The sequence below is a fragment of the Hydractinia symbiolongicarpus genome, chromosome 3 (genome assembly GCF_029227915.1).
Source record: "Hydractinia symbiolongicarpus strain clone_291-10 chromosome 3, HSymV2.1, whole genome shotgun sequence".
In the NCBI taxonomy this organism is placed as follows: domain Eukaryota; kingdom Metazoa; phylum Cnidaria; class Hydrozoa; order Anthoathecata; family Hydractiniidae; genus Hydractinia; species Hydractinia symbiolongicarpus.
In genome coordinates this window covers 30,223,788-30,244,162 of record NC_079877.1, presented here as the reverse complement: position 1 = coordinate 30,244,162, position 20,375 = coordinate 30,223,788, and the positions used below count along the sequence as shown (strand labels likewise).

Genomic DNA, 20,375 nt, shown 5'->3' with positions numbered 1-20,375 from the left:
AAATGGCTTATTCTGACATTAGCAGGAAGGTTTTTGCTCTAACCAATTAACTTAAGATCCGAAGTCCTAAGTCTGTCCCTTGACAAGTAAGCTTTGACAAGTTCACATTGCGTGGGTACAATAATGAAACGCCGAAAATTATACTCTTGTGGGTTAAATGTTAAAAATTATGCAATTATCAAGAAAAATGTTGAACATAACTGTAAGAACGTTTCATTCGGACTTTTGCTCTTAACAAGCTGTAAATCGAAATCTCCTGTCGTTTAAACGCTTTAGATCTCTGTTTCAAAAAATAAACGAAATTTTCCGCAAAATCAAGTGGTACAAGTGACACTTTTCTCCAATGCGACAAAGACTTGTTAATTTTACTTTTTCTAAAATTTGCATCTTTCTGGGGACGAAGTTTTTAAGCGTAATCAATATTCTCCGTCCGAGGACATTTCTGGTCATGCGATATAAGATGACAGGAGCGAGATTCGAACTCGCGCCACCGAAGTGACTGGTGTCTTAAACCAGCGCCTTAGACCGCTCGGCCATCCTGCCCGGTTTTTCAAACACATAATGTCGACGAGCGTGCAGAGAAAATAGTATTTACGCGTATTTAAGCACTAGATGACATGTAAAAATGACCGAAATGTATGAAAAATTCAAATAAGTAAGTGACGCAAAATAATACGTTGATACCCAACCAGCTCTGCACATTCCATTGCAAGTGTATTCGTCCCGTGACTTTTCATGAATTTAGAGAGTTTTTCCTGATTGTGGGCGGAATTTCCTCCACAGTCAAGCAGTTTTAGCGATCCCGTCCTGCATGCAAGCGAAACATGTGAAACATCCTTTTTAAACGTTCGCGCATTTTTCTAGGCAAAATAGTTAAGCGGAAATAAAAACGTTTGTCCGACGTACTTTTCAGACATGTATGATTAGTTGACAGGAGCGAGATTCGAACTCGCGCCACCGAAGTGACTGGTGCCTTAAACCAGCGCGTTAGACCGCTCGGCCATCCTGCCTCATTTTTAAGATATAAAATCCCCGTCCCAAAAAAGTTCAAGTAAACCAAAAATGGCTTATTCTGACATTAGCAGGAAGGTTTTTGCTCCAACCAATTAACCTAAGATCCGAAGTCCTAAGTCTGTCCCTTGACAAGTAAACTTTGACAAGTTCACATTGCGTGGGTACAATAATGAAACGCCGAAAATTATACTCTTGTGAGTAAAATGTTAAAAATTATGCAATTATCAAGAAAAATGTTGAACATGACTGTAAGATCGTTTCATTCGGACAATCGCTCTTAACAAGCTGTAAATCCAAATCTCCTGTCGTTTAAACGCTCTAGATCTCTGTTTCGTAAAATAAACGAAATGCTCCGCAAAATCAAGTGGTACAAGTGCCATTTTTCCCCAATCCGACGAAGACTTGTTAATTATACTTTTTTAAAACTTGCGTCTTTCTGGGGACGAAGTTTTTAAGCGCAATCAATATCCTCTGTCCGAGGACATTTCCGGACATGCGATATAAGATGACAGGAGCGAGATTGGAACTCGCGCCCTTGAAGTGACTGGTGCCTTAAACCAGCGCCTTAGACCGCTCGGCCATCCTGCCCGGTTTTTCAAATACATAATGTGGACGAGCGTGCAGAAAAAATAGTATTTACGCGTATTTAAGCATTAGATGACATGTAAAAATGACCGAAATGTATGAAAAATTCAAATAAGTAAGTGACGCAAAATAATACGTTGATACCCAACCAGCTCTGCACATTCCATTGCAAGTGTATTCGTCCCGTGACTTTTTATGAATTTAGAGAGTTTTTCCTGATTGTGGGCGGAATTTCTTGCACAGTCAAGCAGTTTTAGCGATCCCGTCCTGCATGCAAGCGAAACATGTGAAACATCCTTTTTAAACGTTCGCGCATTTTTCTAGGCAAAATAGTTAAGCGGAAATAAAAACGTTTGTCCGACGTACTTTTCAGACATGTATGATTAGTTGACAGGAGCGAGATTCGAACTCGCGCCACCGAAGTGACAGGTGCCTTAAACCAGCGCCTTAGACCGCTCGCCCATCCTGCCTCATTTTTAAGATATAAAATCCCCGTCCCAAAAAAGTTCAAGTAAACCAAAAATGGCTTATTCTGACATTAGCAGGAAGGTTTTTGCTCTAACCAATTAACTTAAGATCCGAAGTCCTAAGTCTGTCCCTTGACAAGTAAGCTTTGACAAGTTCACATTGCGTGGGTACAATAATGAAACGCCGAAAATTATACTCTTGTGGGTTAAATGTTAAAAATTATGCAATTATCAAGGAAAATGTTGAACATAACTGTAAGAACGTTACATTCGGACTTTTGCTCTTAACAAGCTGTAAATAGAAATCTCCTGTCGTTTAAACGCTTTAGATCTCTGTTTCAAAAAATAAACGAAATTTTCCGCAAAATCAAGTGGTACAAGTGACACTTTTCTCCAATGCGACAAAGACTTGTTAATTATACTTTTTCTAAAATTTGCATCTTTCTGGGGACGAAGTTTTTAAGCGTAATCAATATTCTCCGTCCGAGGACATTTCCGGTCATGCGATATAAGATGACAGGAGCGAGATTCGAACTCGTGCCACCGAAGTGACTGGTGCCTTAAACCAGCGCCTTAGACCGCTCGGCCATCCTGCCCGGTTTTTCAAACACATAATGTCGACGAGCGTGCAGAGAAAATAGTATTTACGCGTATTTAAGCACTAGATGACACGTAAAAATGACCGAAATGTATGAAAAATTCAAATAAGTAAGTGACGCAAAATAATACGTTGAGACCCAACCAGCTCTGCACATTCCATTGCAAGTGTATTCGTCCCGTGACTTTTCATCAATTTAGAGAGTTTTTCCTGATTGTGGGCGGAATTTCCTCCACAGTCAAGCAGTTTTAGCGATCCCGTCCTGCATGCAAGCGAAACATGTGAAACATCCTTTTTAAACGTTCGCGCATTTTTCTAGGCAAAATTGTTAAGCGGAAATAAAAACGTTTGTCCGACGTACTTTTCAGACATGTATGATTAGTTGACAGGAGCGAGATTCGAACTCGCGCCACCGAAGTGACTGGTGCCTTAAACCAGCGCGTTAGACCGCTCGGCCATCCTGCCTCATTTTTAAGATATAAAATCCCCGTCCCAAAAAAGTTCAAGTAAACCAAAAATGGCTTATTCTGACATTAGCAGGAAGGTTTTTGCTCCAACCAATTAACCTAAGATCCGAAGTCCTAAGTCTGTCCCTTGACAAGTAAACTTTGACAAGTTCACATTGCGTGGGTACAATAATGAAACGCCGAAAATTATACTCTTGTGAGTAAAATGTTAAAAATTATGCAATTATCAAGAAAAATGTTGAACATGACTGTAAGATCGTTTCAATCGGACAATCGCTCTTAACAAGCTGTAAATCCAAATCTCCTGTCGTTTAAACGCTCTAGATCTCTGTTTCGTAAAATAAACGAAATGCTCCGCAAAATCAAGTGGTACAAGTGCCATTTTTCCCCAATCCGACGAAGACTTGTTAATTATACTTTTTTAAAACTTGCGTCTTTCTGGGGACGAAGTTTTTAAGCGCAATCAGTATCCTCTGTCCGAGGACATTTCCGGACATGCGATATAAGATGACAGGAGCGAGATTGGAACTCGCGCCCTTGAAGTGACTGGTGCCTTAAACCAGCGCCTTAGACCGCTCGGCCATCCTGCCCGGTTTTTCAAATACATAATGTGGACGAGCGTGCAGAAAAAATAGTATTTACGCGTATTTAAGCATTAGATGACATGTAAAAATGACCGAAATGTATGAAAAATTCAAATAAGTAAGTGACGCAAAATAATACGTTGATACCCAACCAGCTCTGCACATTCCATTGCAAGTGTATTCGTCCTGTGACTTTTCATGAATTTAGAGAGTTTTTCCTGATTGTGGGCGGAATTTCTTGCACAGTCAAGCAGTTTTAGCGATCCCGTCCTGCATGCAAGCGAAACATGTGAAACATCCTTTTTAAACGTTCACGCATTTTTCTAGGCAAAATAGTTAAGCGGAAATAAAAACGTTTGTCCGACGTACTTTTCAGACATGTATGATTAGTTGACAGGAGCGAGATTCGAACTCGCGCCACCGAAGTGACAGGTGCCTTAAACCAGCGCCTTAGACCGCTCGCCCATCCTGCCTCATTTTTAAGATATAAAATCCCCGTCCCAAAAAAGTTCAAGTAAACCAAAAATGGCTTATTCTGACATTAGCAGGAAGGTTTTTGCTCTAACCAATTAACTTAAGATCCGAAGTCCTAAGTCTGTCCCTTGACAAGTAAGCTTTGACAAGTTCACATTGCGTGGGTACAATAATGAAACGCCGAAAATTATACTCTTGTGGGTTAAATGTTAAAAATTATGCAATTATCAAGGAAAATGTTGAACATAACTGTAAGAACGTTTCATTCGGACTTTTGCTCTTAACAAGCTGTAAATCGAAATCTCCTGTCGTTTAAACGCTTTAGATCTCTGTTTCAAAAAATAAACGAAATTTTCCGCAAAATCAAGTGGTACAAGTGACACTTTTCTCCAATGCGACAAAGACTTGTTAATTATACTTTTTCTAAAATTTGCATCTTTCTGGGGACGAAGTTTTTAAGCGTAATCAATATTCTCCGTCCGAGGACATTTCCGGTCATGCGATATAAGATGACAGGAGCGAGATTCGAACTCGTGCCACCGAAGTGACTGGTGCCTTAAACCAGCGCCTTAGACCGCTCGGCCATCCTGCCCGGTTTTTCAAACACATAATGTCGACGAGCGTGCAGAGAAAATAGTATTTACGCGTATTTAAGCACTAGATGACATGTAAATATGACCGAAATGTATGAAAAATTCAAATAAGTAAGTGACGCAAAATAATACGTTGAGACCCAACCAGCTCTGCACATTCCATTGCAAGTGTATTCGTCCCGTGACTTTTCATCAATTTAGAGAGTTTTTCCTGATTGTGGGCGGAATTTCTTGCACAGTCAAGCAGTTTTAGCGATCCCGTCCTGCATGCAAGCGAAACATGTGAAACATCCTTTTTAAACGTTCGCGCATTTTTCTAGGCAAAATAGTTAAGCGGAAATAAAAACGTTTGTCCGACGTACTTTTCAGACATGTATGATTAGTTGACAGGAGCGAGATTCGAACTCGCGCCACCGAAGTGACAGGTGCCTTAAACCAGCGCCTTAGACCGCTCGGCCATCCTGCCTCATTTTTAAGATATAAAATCCCCGTCCCAAAAAAGTTCAAGTAAACCAAAAATGGCTTATTCTGACATTAGCAGGAAGGTTTTTGCTCTAACCAATTAACTTAAGATCCGAAGTCCTAAGTCTGTCCCTTGACAAGTAAGCTTTGACAAGTTCACATTGCGTGGGTACAACAATGAAACGCCGAAAATTATACTCTTGTGGGTTAAATGTTAAAAATTATGCAATTATCAAGGAAAATGTTGAAAATAACTGTAAGAACGTTTCATTCGGACTTTTGCTCTTAACAAGCTGTAAATCGAAATCTCCTGTCGTTTAAACGCTTTAGATCTCTGTTTCAAAAAATAAACGAAATTTTCCGCAAAATCAAGTGGTACAAGTGACACTTTTCTCCAATGCGACAAAGACTTGTTAATTATACTTTTTCTAAAATTTGCATCTTTCTGGGGACGAAGTTTTTAAGCGTAATCAATATTCTCCGTCCGAGGACATTTCCGGTCATGCGATATAACATGACAGGAGCGAGATTCGAACTCGTGCCACCGAAGTGACTGGTGCCTTAAACCAGCGCCTTAGACCGCTCGGCCATCCTGCCCGGTTTTTCAAACACATAATGTCGACGAGCGTGCAGAGAAAATAGTATTTACGCGTATTTAAGCACTAGATGACATGTAAAAATGACCGAAATGTATGAAAAATTCAAATAAGTAAGTGACGCAAAATAATACGTTGAGACCCAACCAGCTCTGCACATTCCATTGCAAGTGTATTCGTCCCGTGACTTTTCATCAATTTAGAGAGTTTTTCCTGATTGTGGGCGGAATTTCTTGCACAGTCAAGCAGTTTTAGCGATCCCGTCCTGCATGCAAGCGAAACATGTGAAACATCCTTTTTAAACGTTCGCGCATTTTTCTAGGCAAAATAGTTAAGCGGAAATAAAAACGTTTGTCCGACGTACTTTTCAGACATGTATGATTAGTTGACAGGAGCGAGATTCGAACTCGCGCCACCGAAGTGACAGGTGCCTTAAACCAGCGCCTTAGACCGCTCGGCCATCCTGCCTCATTTTTAAGATATAAAATCCCCGTCCCAAAAAAGTTCAAGTAAACCAAAAATGGCTTATTCTGACATTAGCAGGAAGGTTTTTGCTCTAACCAATTAACTTAAGATCCGAAGTCCTAAGTCTGTCCCTTGACAAGTAAGCTTTGACAAGTTCACATTGCGTGGGTACAACAATGAAACGCCGAAAATTATACTCTTGTGGGTTAAATGTTAAAAATTATGCAATTATCAAGGAAAATGTTGAAAATAACTGTAAGAACGTTTCATTCGGACTTTTGCTCTTAACAAGCTGTAAATCGAAATCTCCTGTCGTTTAAACGCTTTAGATCTCTGTTTCAAAAAATAAACGAAATTTTCCGCAAAATCAAGTGGTACAAGTGACACTTTTCTCCAATGCGACAAAGACTTGTTAATTATACTTTTTCTAAAATTTGCATCTTTCTGGGGACGAAGTTTTTAAGCGTAATCAATATTCTCCGTCCGAGGACATTTCCGGTCATGCGATATAACATGACAGGAGCGAGATTCGAACTCGTGCCACCGAAGTGACTGGTGCCTTAAACCAGCGCCTTAGACCGCTCGGCCATCCTGCCCGGTTTTTCAAACACATAATGTCGACGAGCGTGCAGAGAAAATAGTATTTACGCGTATTTAAGCACTAGATGACATGTAAAAATGACCGAAATGTATGAAAAATTCAAATAAGTAAGTGACGCAAAATAATACGTTGAGACCCAACCAGCTCTGCACATTCCATTGCAAGTGTATTCGTCCCGTGACTTTTCATCAATTTAGAGAGTTTTTCCTGATTGTGGGCGGAATTTCTTGCACAGTCAAGCAGTTTTAGCGATCCCGTCCTGCATGCAAGCGAAACATGTGAAACATCCTTTTTAAACGTTCGCGCATTTTTCTAGGCAAAATAGTTAAGCGGAAATAAAAACGTTTGTCCGACGTACTTTTCAGACATGTATGATTAGTTGACAGGAGCGAGATTCGAACTCGCGCCACCGAAGTGACAGGTGCCTTAAACCAGCGCCTTAGACCGCTCGGCCATCCTGCCTCATTTTTAAGATATAAAATCCCCGTCCCAAAAAAGTTCAAGTAAACCAAAAATGGCTTATTCTGACATTAGCAGGAAGGTTTTTGCTCTAACCAATTAACTTAAGATCCGAAGTCCTAAGTCTGTCCCTTGACAAGTAAGCTTTGACAAGTTCACATTGCGTGGGTACAACAATGAAACGCCGAAAATTATACTCTTGTGGGTTAAATGTTAAAAATTATGCAATTATCAAGAAAAATGTTGAACATGACTGTAAGACCGTTTCATTCGGACTATCGCTCTTAACAAGCTGTAAATCCAAATCTCCTGTCGTTTAAACGCTTTAGATCTCTGTTTCGAAAAATAAAGGAAATGTTCCGCAAAATCAAGTGGTACAAGTGCCATTTTTCCCCAATGCGACGAAGACTTGTTAATTATACCTTTTTAAAATTTGCGTCTTTCTGAGGACGAAGTTTTTAAGCGCAATCAATATCCTCTGTCCGAGGACATTTCCGGACATGCGATATAAGATGAGAGGAGCGAGATTCGAACTCGCGCCACCGAAGTGACTGGTGCCTTAAACCAGCGCCTTAGACCGCTTGGCTATTCTGCCCGGTTTTGCAAATACATAATGTGGACGAGCGTGCGGAAAAAATAGTATTTACGCGTATTTAAGCACTAGATGACATGTAAAAATGACCGAAATGTATGAAAAATTCAAATAAGTAAGTGACGCAAAATAACACGTTGATACCCAACCAGCTTTGCACATTCCATTGCAAGTGTATTTGTCCCGTGACTTTTCATCAATTTAGAGAGTTTTGCCTGATTGTGGGCGGAATTACCTGCAAAGTCAAGCAGTTTTAGCGATCCCGTCCTACATGCAAGCAAAACTTGTGAAACATCCTTTTTGAACGTTCGCGCATTTTTCTAGGCAAAATAGTTAATCGGAAATAAAAACGTTTGTCCGACGTACTTTTCAGACATGTATGATTAGTTGACAGGAGCGAGATTCGAATTTGTGCCACCGAAGTGACTGGTGCCTAAAACGAGAGCCTTAGACCGCTCGGCCATCCTGCCTGCTTTTTAATAAATAAAATCCCCGTCCCAAAAAAGTTGAAGTAAACCAAAAATGGCTTATTCTGACATTAGCAGGAAGGTTTTTGCTCCAACCAATTAACCTAAGATCCGAAGTCCTAAGTCTGTCCCTTGACAAGTAAACTTTGACAAGTTCACCTTGCGTGGGTACAATAATGAAACGCCGAAAATTATACTCTTGTGGGTTAAATGTTAAAAATTATGAAATTATCAAGAAAAATGTTGAACATGACTGTAAGACCGTTTCATTCGGACTATCGCTCTTAACAAGCTGTAAATCCAAATCTCCTGTCGTTTAAACGCTTTAGATCTCTGTTTCGAAAAATAAAGGAAATGTTCCGCAAAATCAAGTGGTACAAGTGCCATTTTTCCCCAATGCGACGAAGACTTGTTAATTATACTTTTTTAAAATTTGCGTCTTTCTGAGGACGAAGTTTTTAAGCGCAATCAATATCCTCTGTCCGAGGACATTTCCGGACATGCGATATAAGATGACAGGAGCGAGATTCGAACTCGCGCCATCGAAGTGACTGGTGCCTTAAACCAGCGCCTTAGACCGCTCGGCTATCCTTCCCGGTTTTGCAAATACATAATGTGGACGAGCGTGCGGGAAAAATAGTATTTACGCGTATTTAAGCACTAGATGACATGTAAAAATGACCGAAATGTATGAAAAATTCAAATAAGTACGTGACGCAAAATAATACGTTGATACCCAACCAGCTTTGCACATTCCATTGCAAGTGTATTCGTCTCGTGACTTTTCATCAATTTAGAGAGTTTTGCCTGATTGTGGGCGGAATTACCTGCAAAGTCAAGCAGTTTTAGCGATCCCGTCCTACATGCAAGCAAAACTTGTGAAACATCCTTTTTGAACGTTCGCGCATTTTTCTAGGCAAAATAGTTAAGCGGAAATAAAAACGTTTGTCCGACGTACTTTTCAGACATGTATGATTAGTTGACAGGAGCGAGTTTCGAATTCGTGTCACCGAAGTGACTGGTGCCTAAAACCAGAGCCTTAGACCGCTTGGCCATCCTGCCTGCTTTTTAAGAAATAAAATCCCCGTCCCAAAAAAGTTCAAGTAAACCAAAAATGGCTTATTCTGACATTAGCAGGAAGGTTTTTGCTCCAACCAATTAACCTAAGATCCGAAGTCCTAAGTCTGTCCCTTGACAAGTAAACTTTGACAAGTTCACATTGCGTGGGTACAATAATGAAACGCCGAAAATTATACTCTTGTGGGTTAAATGTTAAAAATTATGCAATTATCAAGAAAAATGTTGAACATGACTGTAAGACCGTTTCATTCGGACTATCGCTCTTAACAAGCTGTAAATCCAAATTTCCTGTCGTTTAAACGCTTTAGATCTCTGTTTCGAAAAATAAACGAAATGTTCCGCAAAATCAAGTGGTCCAAGTGCCATTGTTCCCCAATGCGACGAAGACTTGTTAATTATACTTTTTTAAAATTTTCGTCTTTCTGGGGACGAAGTTTTTAAGCGCAATCAATATCCTCTGTCCGAGGACATATCCGGACTTGCGATATAAGATGACAGGAGCGAGATTCGAACTCGCGCCACCGAAGTGACTGGTGCCTAAAACGAGCGCAATAGACCGCTGGGCCATCCTGCCTTCTTTTTAAGATATGAAATCCCCGTCCCAAAAAAGTTCAAGTAAATTAAAAATGGCTTATTCTGACATTAGCAGGAAGGTTTTTGCTCTAACCAATTAACCTAAGATCCGAATTCCTAAGTCTGTCCCTTGACAAGTAAACTTTGACAAGTTCACATTGGTTGGCTACAATAATGAAACGCCAAAAATTATACTCTTGTGGGTTAAATGTTAAAAACTTATGCAATTATCAAGAAAAATGTTGAACATGACTGCAAGACCGTTTCATTCGGACTATCGCTCTTAACAAGCTGTTAATCCAATTCTCCTGTTGTTTAAACGCTTTAGATCTCTGTTTCGAAAAATAAACGAAATGTTCCGCAAAATCAAGTGGCACAAGTGACATTTTTCCCCAATGCAACAACGACTTGTTAATTATACTTTTTCTAAAAATTGCGTCTGTCTGGGGACGACGTTTTTAAGCGTAACTAATATGCTCTGTCCGAGGACATTTCCTGTCATGCGATATAAGATGACAGGAGCGAGATTCGAACTCGCGCTACCGAAGTGACTGGTGCCTTAAACTAGCGCCTTAGACCGCTCGGCCATCCTGCCCGGTTATTCAAATACATAATGTCGACGAGCGTGCAGAGAAAATAGTATTTACGCGTATTTAAGCACTAGATGACATGTAAAAATGACCGAAATATATGAAAAATTCAAATAAGTACGTGACGCAAAATAATACGTTGATACCCAACCAGCTTTGCACATTCCATTGCAAGTGTATTCGTCTCGTGACTTTTCATCAATTTAGAGAGTTTTGCCTGATTGTGGGCGGAATTACCTGCAAAGTCAAGCAGTTTTAGCGATCCCGTCCTACATGCAAGCAAAACTTGTGAAACATCCTTTTTGAACGTTCGCGCATTTTTCTAGGCAAAATAGTTAAGCGGAAATAAAAACGTTTGTCCGACGTACTTTTCAGACATGTATGATTAGTTGACAGGAGCGAGTTTCGAATTCGTGCCACCGAAGTGACTGGTGCCTAAAACCAGAGCCTTAGACCGCTTGGCCATCCTGCCTGCTTTTTAAGAAATAAAATCCCCGTCCCAAAAAAGTTCAAGTAAACCAAAAATGGCTTATTCTGACATTAGCAGGAAGGTTTTTGCTCCAACCAATTAACCTAAGATCCGAAGTCCTAAGTCTGTCCCTTGACAAGTAAACTTTGACAAGTTCACATTGCGTGGGTACAATAATGAAACGCCGAAAATTATACTCTTGTGGGTTAAATGTTAAAAATTATGCAATTATCAAGAAAAATGTTGAACATAACTGTAAGACCGTTTCATTCGGACTATCGCTCTTAACAAGCTGTTAATCCAATTCTCCTGTTGTTTAAACGCTTTAGATCTCTGTTTCGAAAAATAAACGAAATGTTCCGCAAAATCAAGTGGCACAAGTGACATTTTTCCCCAATGCAACAACGACTTGTTAATTATACTTTTTCTAAAAATTGCGTCTGTCTGGGGACGACGTTTTTAAGCGTAACTAATATGCTCTGTCCGAGGACATTTCCTGTCATGCGATATAAGATGACAGGAGCGAGATTCGAACTCGCGCTGCCGAAGTGACTGGTGCCTTAAACTAGCGCCTTAGACCGCTCGGCCATCCTGCCCGGTTATTCAAATACATAATGTCGACGAGCGTGCAGAGAAAATAGTATTTACGCGTATTTAAGCACTAGATGACATGTAAAAATGACCGAAATATATGAAAAATTCAAATAAGTACGTGACGCAAAATAATACGTTGATACCCAACCAGCTTTGCACATTCCATTGCAAGTGTATTCGTCTCGTGACTTTTCATCAATTTAGAGAGTTTTGCCTGATTGTGGGCGGAATTACCTGCAAAGTCAAGCAGTTTTAGCGATCCCGTCCTACATGCAAGCAAAACATTGTGAAACATCCTTTTTGAACGTTCGCGCATTTTTCTAGGCAAAATAGTTAAGCGGAAATAAAAACGTTTGTCCGACGTACTTTTCAGACATGTATGATTAGTTGACAGGAGCGAGTTTCGAATTCGTGCCACCGAAGTGACTGGTGCCTAAAACCAGAGCCTTAGACCGCTTGGCCATCCTGCCTGCTTTTTAAGAAATAAAATCCCCGTCCCAAAAAAGTTCAAGTAAACCAAAAATGGCTTATTCTGACATTAGCAGGAAGGTTTTTGCTCCAACCAATTAACCTAAGATCCGAAGTCCTAAGTCTGTCCCTTGACAAGTAAACTTTGACAAGTTCACATTGCGTGGGTACAATAATGAAACGCCGAAAATTATACTCTTGTGGGTTAAATGTTAAAAATTATGCAATTATCAAGAAAAATGTTGAACATGACTGTAAGACCGTTTCATTCGGACTATCGCTCTTAACAAGCTGTAAATCCAAATTTCCTGTCGTTTAAACGCTTTAGATCTCTGTTTCGAAAAATAAACGAAATGTTCCGCAAAATCAAGTGGTCCAAGTGCCATTTTTCCCCAATGCGACGAAGACTTGTTAATTATACTTTTTTAAAATTTTCGTCTTTCTGGGGACGAAGTTTTTAAGCGCAATCAATATCCTCTGTCCGAGGACATATCCGGACTTGCGATATAAGATGAAAGGAGCGAGACTCGAACTCGCGCCACCGAAGTGACTGGTGCATAAAACGAGCGCCATAGACCGCTGGGCCATCCTGCCTTCTTTTTAAGATATGAAATCCCCGTCCCAAAAAAGTTCAAGTAAATTAAAAATGGCTTATTCTGACATTAGCAGGAAGGTTTTTGCTCTAACCAATTAACCTAAGATCCGAATTCCTAAGTCTGTCCCTTGACAAGTAAACTTTGACAAGTTCACATTGGTTGGCTACAATAATGAAACGCCAAAAATTATACTCTTGTGGGTTAAATGTTAAAAACTTATGCAATTATCAAGAAAAATGTTGAACATGACTGTAAGACCGTTTCATTCGGACTATCGCTCTTAACATGCTGTTAATCCAATTCTCCTGTTGTTTAAACGCTTTAGATCTCTGTTTCGAAAAATAAACGAAATGTTCCGCAAAATCAAGTGGCACAAGTGACATTTTTCCCCAATGCAACAACGACTTGTTAATTATACTTTTTCTAAAAATTGCGTCTGTCTGGGGACGACGTTTTTAAGCGTAACTAATATTCTCTGTCCGAGGACATTTCCTGTCATGCGATATAAGATGACAGGAGCGAGATTCGAACTCGCGCTACCGAAGTGAATGGTGCCTTAAACTAGCGCCTTAGACCGCTCGGCCATCCTGCCCGGTTATTCAAATACATAATGTCGACGAGCGTGCAGAGAAAATAGTATTTACGCGTATTTAAGCACTAGATGACACGTAAAAATGACCGAAAAGTATGAAAAATTCAAATAAGTAAGTGACGCAAAATAATACATTGATACCCAACCAGCTCTGCACATTCCATTGCAAATGTATTCGTCCCGTGACTTTTCATAAATTTACGGAGTTTTTCCTGATTGTGGGCGGAATTACCTGCACAGTCAAGCAATTTTAGCGATCCCGTCCTGCATGCAAGCGAAACTTGTGAAACATCCTTTTTAAACGTTCGCGCTTTTTTCTAGGCGAAATAGTTAAGCGGGAATAAAAACGTTTGTCCGACGTATTTTTCAGACATGAATGATTAGTTCACAGGAGCGAGATTCAAACTCGCGCCACCGAAGTGACTGGTGCCTAAAACCAGAGCCTTAGACCGCTCGGCCATCCTGCCTTCTTTTTAAGATATAAAATCCCCGTCCCAAAAAAGTTCAAGTAAACCAAAAATGGCTTATTCTGACATTAGCAGGAAGGTTTTTGCTCTAACCAATTAACCTAAGATCCGAAGTCCTAAGTCTGTCCCTTGACAAGTAAACTTTGACAAGTTCACATTGCGTGGGTACAATAATGAAACGCCGAAAATTATACTCTTGTGGGTTAAATGTTAAAAATTATGCAATTATCAAGAAAAATGTTGAACATGACTGTAAGACCGTTTCATTCGGACTATCGCTCTTAACAAGCTGTAAATCCAAATTTCCTGTCGTTTAAACGCTTTAGATCTCTGTTTCGAAAAATAAACGAAATGTTCCGCAAAATCAAGTGGTCCAAGTGCGATTTTTCCCCAATGCGACGAAAACTTGTTAATTATACTTTTTTTAAATTTTCGTCTTTCTGGGGACGAAGTTTTTAAGCGCAATCAATATCCTCTGTCCGAGGACATATCCGGACTTGCGATATAAGATGACAGGAGCGAGATTCGAACTCGCGCCCTTGAAGTGACTGGTGCCTTAAACCAGCGCCTTAGACCGCTCGGCCATCCTGCCCGGTTTTTCAAATACATAATGTGGACGAGCGTGCAGAAAAAATAGTATTTACGCGTATTTAAGCATTAGATGACATGTAAAAATGACCGAAATATATGAAAAATTCCAATAAGTAAGTGACGCAAAATAATACGTTGATACCCATCCAGCTCTGCACATTCCATTGCAAGTGTATTCGTCCCGTGACTTTTCATGAATTTAGAGAGTTTTTACTGATTGTGGGCGGAATTTCCTGCACAGTCAAGCAGTTTTAGCGATCCCGTCCTGCATGCAAGCGAAACATGTGAAACATCCTTTTTAAACGTTCGCGCATTTTTCTAGGCAAAATAGTTAAGCGGAAATAAAAACGTTTGTCCGACGTACTTTTCAGACATGTATGATTAGTTGACAGGAGCGAGATTCGAACTCGCGCCACCGAAGTGACAGGTGCCTTAAACCTGCGCCTTAGACCGCTCGGCCATCCTGCCTCATTTTTAAGATATAAAATCCCCGTCCCAAAAAAGTTCAAGTAAACCAAAAATGGCTTATTCTGACATTAGCAGGAAGGTTTTTGCTCTAACCAATTAACTTAAGATCCGAAGTCCTAAGTCTGTCCCTTGACAAGTAAGCTTTGACAAGTTCACATTGTGTGGGTACAATAATGAAACGCCGAAAATTATACTCTTGTGGGTTAAATGTTAAAAATTATGCAATTATCAAGAAAAATGTTGAACATGACTGTAAGAACGTTTCATTCGGACTTTTGCTCTTAACAAGCTGTAAATCGAAATCTCCTGTCGTTTAAACGCTTTAGATCTCTGTTTCAAAAAATAAACGAAATTTTCCGCAAAATCAAGTGGTACAAGTGACACTTTTCTCCAATGCGACAAAGACTTGTTAATTATACTTTTTCTAAACTTTGCATCTTTCTGGGGACGAAGTTTTTAAGCGTAATCAATATTCTCCGTCCGAGGACATTTCCGGTCATGCGATATAAGATGACAGGAGCGAGATTTGAACTCGCGCCCTTGAAGTGACTGGTGCCTTAAACCAGCGCCTTAGTCCGCTCGGCTATCCTGCCCGGTTTTTCAAATACATAATGTGGACGAGCGTGCAGAAAAAATAGTATTTACGCGTATTTAAGCATTAGATGACATGTAAAATGACCGAAATATATGAAAAATTCAAATAAGTAAGTGACGCAAAATAATACGTTGATACCCATCCAGCTCTGCACATTCCATTGCAAGTGTATTCGTCCCGTGACTTTTCATGAATTTAGAGAGTTTTTACTGATTGTGGGCGGAATTTCCTGCACAGTCAAGCAGTTTTAGCGATCCCGTCCTGCATGCAAGCGAAACATGTGAAACATCCTTTTTAAACGTTCGCGCATTTTTCTAGGCAAAATAGTTAAGCGGAAATAAAAACGTTTGTCCGACGTACTTTTCAGACATGTATGATTAGTTGACAGGAGCGAGATTCGAACTCGCGCCACCGAAGTGACTGGTGCCTTAAACCAGCGCGTTAGACCGCTCGGCCATCCTGCCTCATTTTTAAGATATAAAATCCCCGTCCCAAAAAAGTTCAAGTAAACCAAAAATGGCTTATTCTGACATTAGCAGGAAGGTTTTTGCTCTAACTAATTAACCTAAGATCCGAAGTCCTAAGTCTGTTCCTTGACAAGTAAACTTTGACAAGTTCACATTGCGTGGGTACAATAATGAAACGCCGAAAATTATACTCTTGTGAGTAAAATGTTAAAAATTATGCAATTATCAAGAAAAATGTTGAACATGACTGTAAGATCGTTTCATTCGGACTATCGCTCTTAACAAGCTGTAAATCCAAATTTCCTGTCGTTTAAACGCTTTAGATCTCTGTTTCGAAAAATAAACGAAGTGCTCCGCAAAATCAAGTGGTACAAGTGCCATTTTTCCCCAATACGACGAAGACTTGTTAATTATACTTTTTTAAAACTTGCGTCTTTCTGGGGACGAAGTTTTTAAGCGCAATCAATATCCTCTGTCCGAGGACATTTCCGGACATGCGATATAAGATGACAGGAGCGAGATTGGAACTCGCGCCCTTGAAGTGACTGGTGCCTTAAACCAGCGCCTTAGACCGCTCGGCCATCCTGCCCGGTTTTTCAAATACATAATGTGGACGAGCGTGCAGAAAAAATAGTATTTACGCGTATTTAAGCATTAGATGACATGTAAAAATGACCGAAATATATGAAAAATTCAAATAAGTAAGTGACGCAAAATAATACGTTGATACACATCCAGCTCTGCACATTCCATTGCAAGTGTATTCGTCCCGTGACTTTTCATGAATTTAGAGAGTTTTTACTGATTGTGGGCGGAATTTCCTGCACAGTCAAGCAGTTTTAGCGATCCCGTCCTGCATGCAAGCGAAACATGTGAAACATCCTTTTTAAACGTTCGCGCATTTTTCTAGGCAAAATAGTTAAGCGGAAATAAAAACGTTTGTCCGACGTACTTTTCAGACATGTATGATTAGTTGACAGGAGCGAGATTCGAACTCGCGCCACCGAAGTGACAGGTGCCTTAAACCTGCGCCTTAGACCGCTCGGCCATCCTGCCTCATTTTTAAGATATAAAATCCCCGTCCCAAAAAAGTTCAAGTAAACCAAAAATGGCTTATTCTGACATTAGCAGGAAGGTTTTTGCTCTAACCAATTAACTTAAGATCCGAAGTCCTAAGTCTGTCCCTTGACAAGTAAGCTTTGACAAGTTCACATTGTGTGGGTACAATAATGAAACGCCGAAAATTATACTCTTGTGGGTTAAATGTTAAAAATTATGCAATTATCAAGAAAAATGTTGAACATGACTGTAAGAACGTTTCATTCGGACTTTTGCTCTTAACAAGCTGTAAATCGAAATCTCCTGTCGTTTAAACGCTTTAGATCTCTGTTTCAAAAAATAAACGAAATTTTCCGCAAAATCAAGTGGTACAAGTGACACTTTTCTCCAATGCGACAAAGACTTGTTAATTATACTTTTTCTAAAATTTGCATCTTTCTGGGACGAAGTTTTTAAGCGTAATCAATATTCTCCGTCCGAGGACATTTCCGGTCATGCGATATAAGATGACAGGAGCGAGATTCGAACTCGCGCCACAGAAGTGACTGGTGCCTTAAACAAGCGCCTTAGACCGCTCGGCCATCCTGTCCGGTTTTTCAAATACATAATGTGGACGAGCGTGCAGAAAAAATAGTATTTACGCGTATTTAAGCATTAGATGACATGTAAAAATGACCGAAATGTATGAAAAATTCAAGTAAGTAAGTGACGCAAAGTAATACGTTGATACCCAACCAGCTCTGCACATTCCATTGCAAGTGTATTCGTCCCGTGACTTTTCATGAATTTAGAGAGTTTTTCCTGATTGTGGGCGGAATTTCCTGCACAGTCAAGCAGTTTTAGCGATCCCGTCCTGCATGCAAGCGAAACATGTGAAACATCCTTTTTAAACGTTTGCGCATTTTTCTAGGCAAATTAGTTAAGCGGAAATAAAAACGTTTGTCCGACGTACTTTTCAGACATGTATGATTAGTTGACAGGAGCGAGATTCGAACTCGCGCCACCGAAGTGACAGGTGCCTTAAGCCAGCGCCTTAGACCGCTCGGCCATCCTGCCTCATTTTTAAGATATAAAATCCCGTCCCAAAAAATTTCAAGTAAACCAAAAATGGCTTATTCTGACATTAGCAGGAAGGTTTTTGCTCTAACCAATTAACTTAAGATCCGAAGTCCTAGGTCTGTCCCTTGACAAGTAAGCTTTGACAAGTTCACATTGTGTGGGTACAATAATGAAACGCCGAAAATTATACTCTTGTGGGTTAAATGTTAAAAATTATGCAATTATCAAGAAAAATGTTGAACATGACTGTAAGAACGTTTCATTCGGACTTTTGCTCTTAACAAGCTGTAAATCGAAATCTCCTGTCGTTTAAACGCTTTAGATCTCTGTTTCAAAAAATAAACGAAATTTTCCGCAAAATCAAGTGGTACAAGTGACACTTTTCTCCAATGCGACAAAGACTTGTTAATTATACTTTTTCTAAAATTTGCATCTTTCTGGGGACGAAGTTTTTAAGCGTAATCAATATTCTCCGTCCGAGGACGTTTCTGGTCATGCGATATAAGATGACAGGAGCGAGATTCGAACTCGCGCCACCGAAGTGACTGGTGCCTTAAACCAGCGCCTTAGACCGCTCGGCCATCCTGCCCGGTTTTTCAAACACATAATGTCAACGAGCGTGCAAAGAAAATAGTATTTACGCGTATTTAAGCACTAGATGACATGTAAAAATGACCGAAATGTATGAAAAATTCAAATAAGTAAGTGACGCAAAATAATACGTTGAGACCCAACCAGCTCTGCACATTCCATTGCAAGTGTATTCGTCCCGTGACTTTTCATGAATTTAGAGAGTTTTTCCTGATTGTGGGCGGAATTTCCTGCACAGTCAAGCAGTTTTAGCGATCCCGTCCTGCATGCAAGCGAAACATGTGAAACATCCTTTTTAAACGTTCGCGCATTTTTCTAGGCAAAATAGTTAAGCGGAAATAAAAACGTTTGTCCGACGTACTTTTCAGACATGTATGATTAGTTGACAGGAGCGAGATTCGAACTCGCGCCACCGAAGTGACTGGTGCCTTAAACCAGCGCGTTAGACCGCTCGGCCATCCTGCCTCATTTTTAAGATATAAAATCCCCGTTCCAAAAAAGTTCAAGTAAACCAAAAATGGCTTATTCTGACATTAGCAGGAAGGTTTTTGCTCTAACTAATTAACCTAAGATCCGAAGTCCTAAGTCTGTTCCTTGACAAGTAAACTTTGACAAGTTCACATTGCGTGGGTACAATAATGAAACGCCGAAAATTATACTCTGGTGAGTAAAATGTTAAAAATTATGCAATTATCGAGAAAAATGTTGAACATGACTGTAAGATCGTTTCATTCGGACAATCGCTCTTAACAAGCTGTAAATCCAAATTTCCTGTCGTTTAAACGCTTTAGATCTCTGTTTCGTAAAATAAACGAAATGCTCCGCAAAATCAAGTGGTACAAGTGCCATTTTTCCCCAATCCGACGAAGACTTGTTAATTATACTTTTTTAAAACTTGCGTCTTTGTGGGGACGAAGTTTTTAAGCGCAATCAATATCCTCTGTCCGAGGACATTTCCGGACATGCGATATAAGATGACAGGAGCGAGATTGGAACTCGCGCCCTTGAAGTGACTGGTGCCTTAAACCAGCACCTTAGACCGCTCGGCCATCCTGCCCGGTTTTTCAAATACATAATGTGGACGAGCGTGCAGAAAAAATAGTATTTACGCGTATTTAAGCATTAGATGACATGTAAAAATGACCGAAATGTATGAAAAATTCAAATAAGTAAGTGACGCAAAATAATACGTTGATACCCAACCAGCTCTGCACATTCCATTGCAAGTGTATTCGCCCCGTGACTTTTCATGAATTTAGAGAGTTTTTCCTGATTGTGGGCGGAATTTCTTGCACAGTCAAGCAGTTTTAGCGATCCCGTCCTGCATGCAAGCGAAACATGTGAAACATCCTTTTTAAACGTTCGCGCATTTTTCTAGGCAAAATAGTTAAGCGGAAATAAAAACGTTTGTCCGACGTACTTTTCAGACATGTATGATTAGTTGACAGGAGCGAGATTCGAACTCGCGCCACCGAAGTGACAGGTGCCTTAAGCCAGCGCCTTAGACCGCTCGGCCATCCTGCCTCATTTTAACCAATTAACTTAAGATCCGAAGTCCTAGGTCTGTCCCTTGACAAGTAAGCTTTGACAAGTTCACATTGCGTGGGTACAATAATGAAACGCCGAAAATTATACTCTTGTGGGTTAAATGTTAAAAATTATGCAATTATCAAGAAAAATGTTGAACATGAC

The 20,375-nt window shown here is 40.1% G+C and overlaps 25 non-coding genes across 25 annotated transcripts; all 25 read right to left on the bottom strand.

The window, feature by feature from the left end:
• Positions 1-461: 461 nt before the first annotated feature.
• Trnal-aag (transfer RNA leucine (anticodon AAG)) lies at positions 462-543 on the bottom strand. Its single transcript has one exon. It is a non-coding gene; the product is annotated as a tRNA-Leu (tRNA).
• Positions 544-928: 385 nt separating this feature from the next.
• On the bottom strand, positions 929-1,010 carry Trnal-aag (transfer RNA leucine (anticodon AAG)). Its single transcript has one exon. It is a non-coding gene; the product is annotated as a tRNA-Leu (tRNA).
• A 510-nt stretch (positions 1,011-1,520) lies between these two features.
• Trnal-aag (transfer RNA leucine (anticodon AAG)) lies at positions 1,521-1,602 on the bottom strand. The gene has a single exon. It is a non-coding gene; the product is annotated as a tRNA-Leu (tRNA).
• Positions 1,603-2,580: 978 nt separating this feature from the next.
• Trnal-aag (transfer RNA leucine (anticodon AAG)) lies at positions 2,581-2,662 on the bottom strand. Its single transcript has one exon. It is a non-coding gene; the product is annotated as a tRNA-Leu (tRNA).
• Positions 2,663-3,047: 385 nt separating this feature from the next.
• On the bottom strand, positions 3,048-3,129 carry Trnal-aag (transfer RNA leucine (anticodon AAG)). Its single transcript has one exon. It is a non-coding gene; the product is annotated as a tRNA-Leu (tRNA).
• A 510-nt stretch (positions 3,130-3,639) lies between these two features.
• Trnal-aag (transfer RNA leucine (anticodon AAG)) lies at positions 3,640-3,721 on the bottom strand. Its single transcript has one exon. It is a non-coding gene; the product is annotated as a tRNA-Leu (tRNA).
• Positions 3,722-4,699: 978 nt separating this feature from the next.
• Trnal-aag (transfer RNA leucine (anticodon AAG)) lies at positions 4,700-4,781 on the bottom strand. Its single transcript has one exon. It is a non-coding gene; the product is annotated as a tRNA-Leu (tRNA).
• Positions 4,782-5,166: 385 nt separating this feature from the next.
• Trnal-aag (transfer RNA leucine (anticodon AAG)) lies at positions 5,167-5,248 on the bottom strand. Its single transcript has one exon. It is a non-coding gene; the product is annotated as a tRNA-Leu (tRNA).
• Positions 5,249-5,759: 511 nt separating this feature from the next.
• Trnal-aag (transfer RNA leucine (anticodon AAG)) lies at positions 5,760-5,841 on the bottom strand. Its single transcript has one exon. It is a non-coding gene; the product is annotated as a tRNA-Leu (tRNA).
• Positions 5,842-6,226: 385 nt separating this feature from the next.
• Trnal-aag (transfer RNA leucine (anticodon AAG)) lies at positions 6,227-6,308 on the bottom strand. The gene has a single exon. It is a non-coding gene; the product is annotated as a tRNA-Leu (tRNA).
• Positions 6,309-6,819: 511 nt separating this feature from the next.
• On the bottom strand, positions 6,820-6,901 carry Trnal-aag (transfer RNA leucine (anticodon AAG)). The gene has a single exon. It is a non-coding gene; the product is annotated as a tRNA-Leu (tRNA).
• A 385-nt stretch (positions 6,902-7,286) lies between these two features.
• Trnal-aag (transfer RNA leucine (anticodon AAG)) lies at positions 7,287-7,368 on the bottom strand. Its single transcript has one exon. It is a non-coding gene; the product is annotated as a tRNA-Leu (tRNA).
• A 1,569-nt stretch (positions 7,369-8,937) lies between these two features.
• Trnal-aag (transfer RNA leucine (anticodon AAG)) lies at positions 8,938-9,019 on the bottom strand. The gene has a single exon. It is a non-coding gene; the product is annotated as a tRNA-Leu (tRNA).
• Positions 9,020-10,590: 1,571 nt separating this feature from the next.
• Positions 10,591-10,672, bottom strand: Trnal-aag (transfer RNA leucine (anticodon AAG)). The gene has a single exon. It is a non-coding gene; the product is annotated as a tRNA-Leu (tRNA).
• A 3,691-nt stretch (positions 10,673-14,363) lies between these two features.
• Trnal-aag (transfer RNA leucine (anticodon AAG)) lies at positions 14,364-14,445 on the bottom strand. Its single transcript has one exon. It is a non-coding gene; the product is annotated as a tRNA-Leu (tRNA).
• Positions 14,446-14,830: 385 nt separating this feature from the next.
• Trnal-aag (transfer RNA leucine (anticodon AAG)) lies at positions 14,831-14,912 on the bottom strand. Its single transcript has one exon. It is a non-coding gene; the product is annotated as a tRNA-Leu (tRNA).
• Positions 14,913-15,423: 511 nt separating this feature from the next.
• Trnal-aag (transfer RNA leucine (anticodon AAG)) lies at positions 15,424-15,505 on the bottom strand. The gene has a single exon. It is a non-coding gene; the product is annotated as a tRNA-Leu (tRNA).
• Positions 15,506-15,889: 384 nt separating this feature from the next.
• Positions 15,890-15,971, bottom strand: Trnal-aag (transfer RNA leucine (anticodon AAG)). The gene has a single exon. It is a non-coding gene; the product is annotated as a tRNA-Leu (tRNA).
• Positions 15,972-16,481: 510 nt separating this feature from the next.
• On the bottom strand, positions 16,482-16,563 carry Trnal-aag (transfer RNA leucine (anticodon AAG)). The gene has a single exon. It is a non-coding gene; the product is annotated as a tRNA-Leu (tRNA).
• Positions 16,564-16,948: 385 nt separating this feature from the next.
• Positions 16,949-17,030, bottom strand: Trnal-aag (transfer RNA leucine (anticodon AAG)). The gene has a single exon. It is a non-coding gene; the product is annotated as a tRNA-Leu (tRNA).
• Positions 17,031-17,540: 510 nt separating this feature from the next.
• Trnal-aag (transfer RNA leucine (anticodon AAG)) lies at positions 17,541-17,622 on the bottom strand. The gene has a single exon. It is a non-coding gene; the product is annotated as a tRNA-Leu (tRNA).
• A 385-nt stretch (positions 17,623-18,007) lies between these two features.
• Positions 18,008-18,089, bottom strand: Trnal-aag (transfer RNA leucine (anticodon AAG)). Its single transcript is given in 2 exon segments — positions 18,008-18,042; positions 18,052-18,089. It is a non-coding gene; the product is annotated as a tRNA-Leu (tRNA).
• Positions 18,090-18,599: 510 nt separating this feature from the next.
• Positions 18,600-18,681, bottom strand: Trnal-aag (transfer RNA leucine (anticodon AAG)). Its single transcript has one exon. It is a non-coding gene; the product is annotated as a tRNA-Leu (tRNA).
• Positions 18,682-19,066: 385 nt separating this feature from the next.
• Positions 19,067-19,148, bottom strand: Trnal-aag (transfer RNA leucine (anticodon AAG)). The gene has a single exon. It is a non-coding gene; the product is annotated as a tRNA-Leu (tRNA).
• Positions 19,149-20,125: 977 nt separating this feature from the next.
• Positions 20,126-20,207, bottom strand: Trnal-aag (transfer RNA leucine (anticodon AAG)). The gene is given in 2 exon segments: positions 20,126-20,160; positions 20,170-20,207. It is a non-coding gene; the product is annotated as a tRNA-Leu (tRNA).
• Between the last annotated feature and the right edge of the window lie 168 nt (positions 20,208-20,375).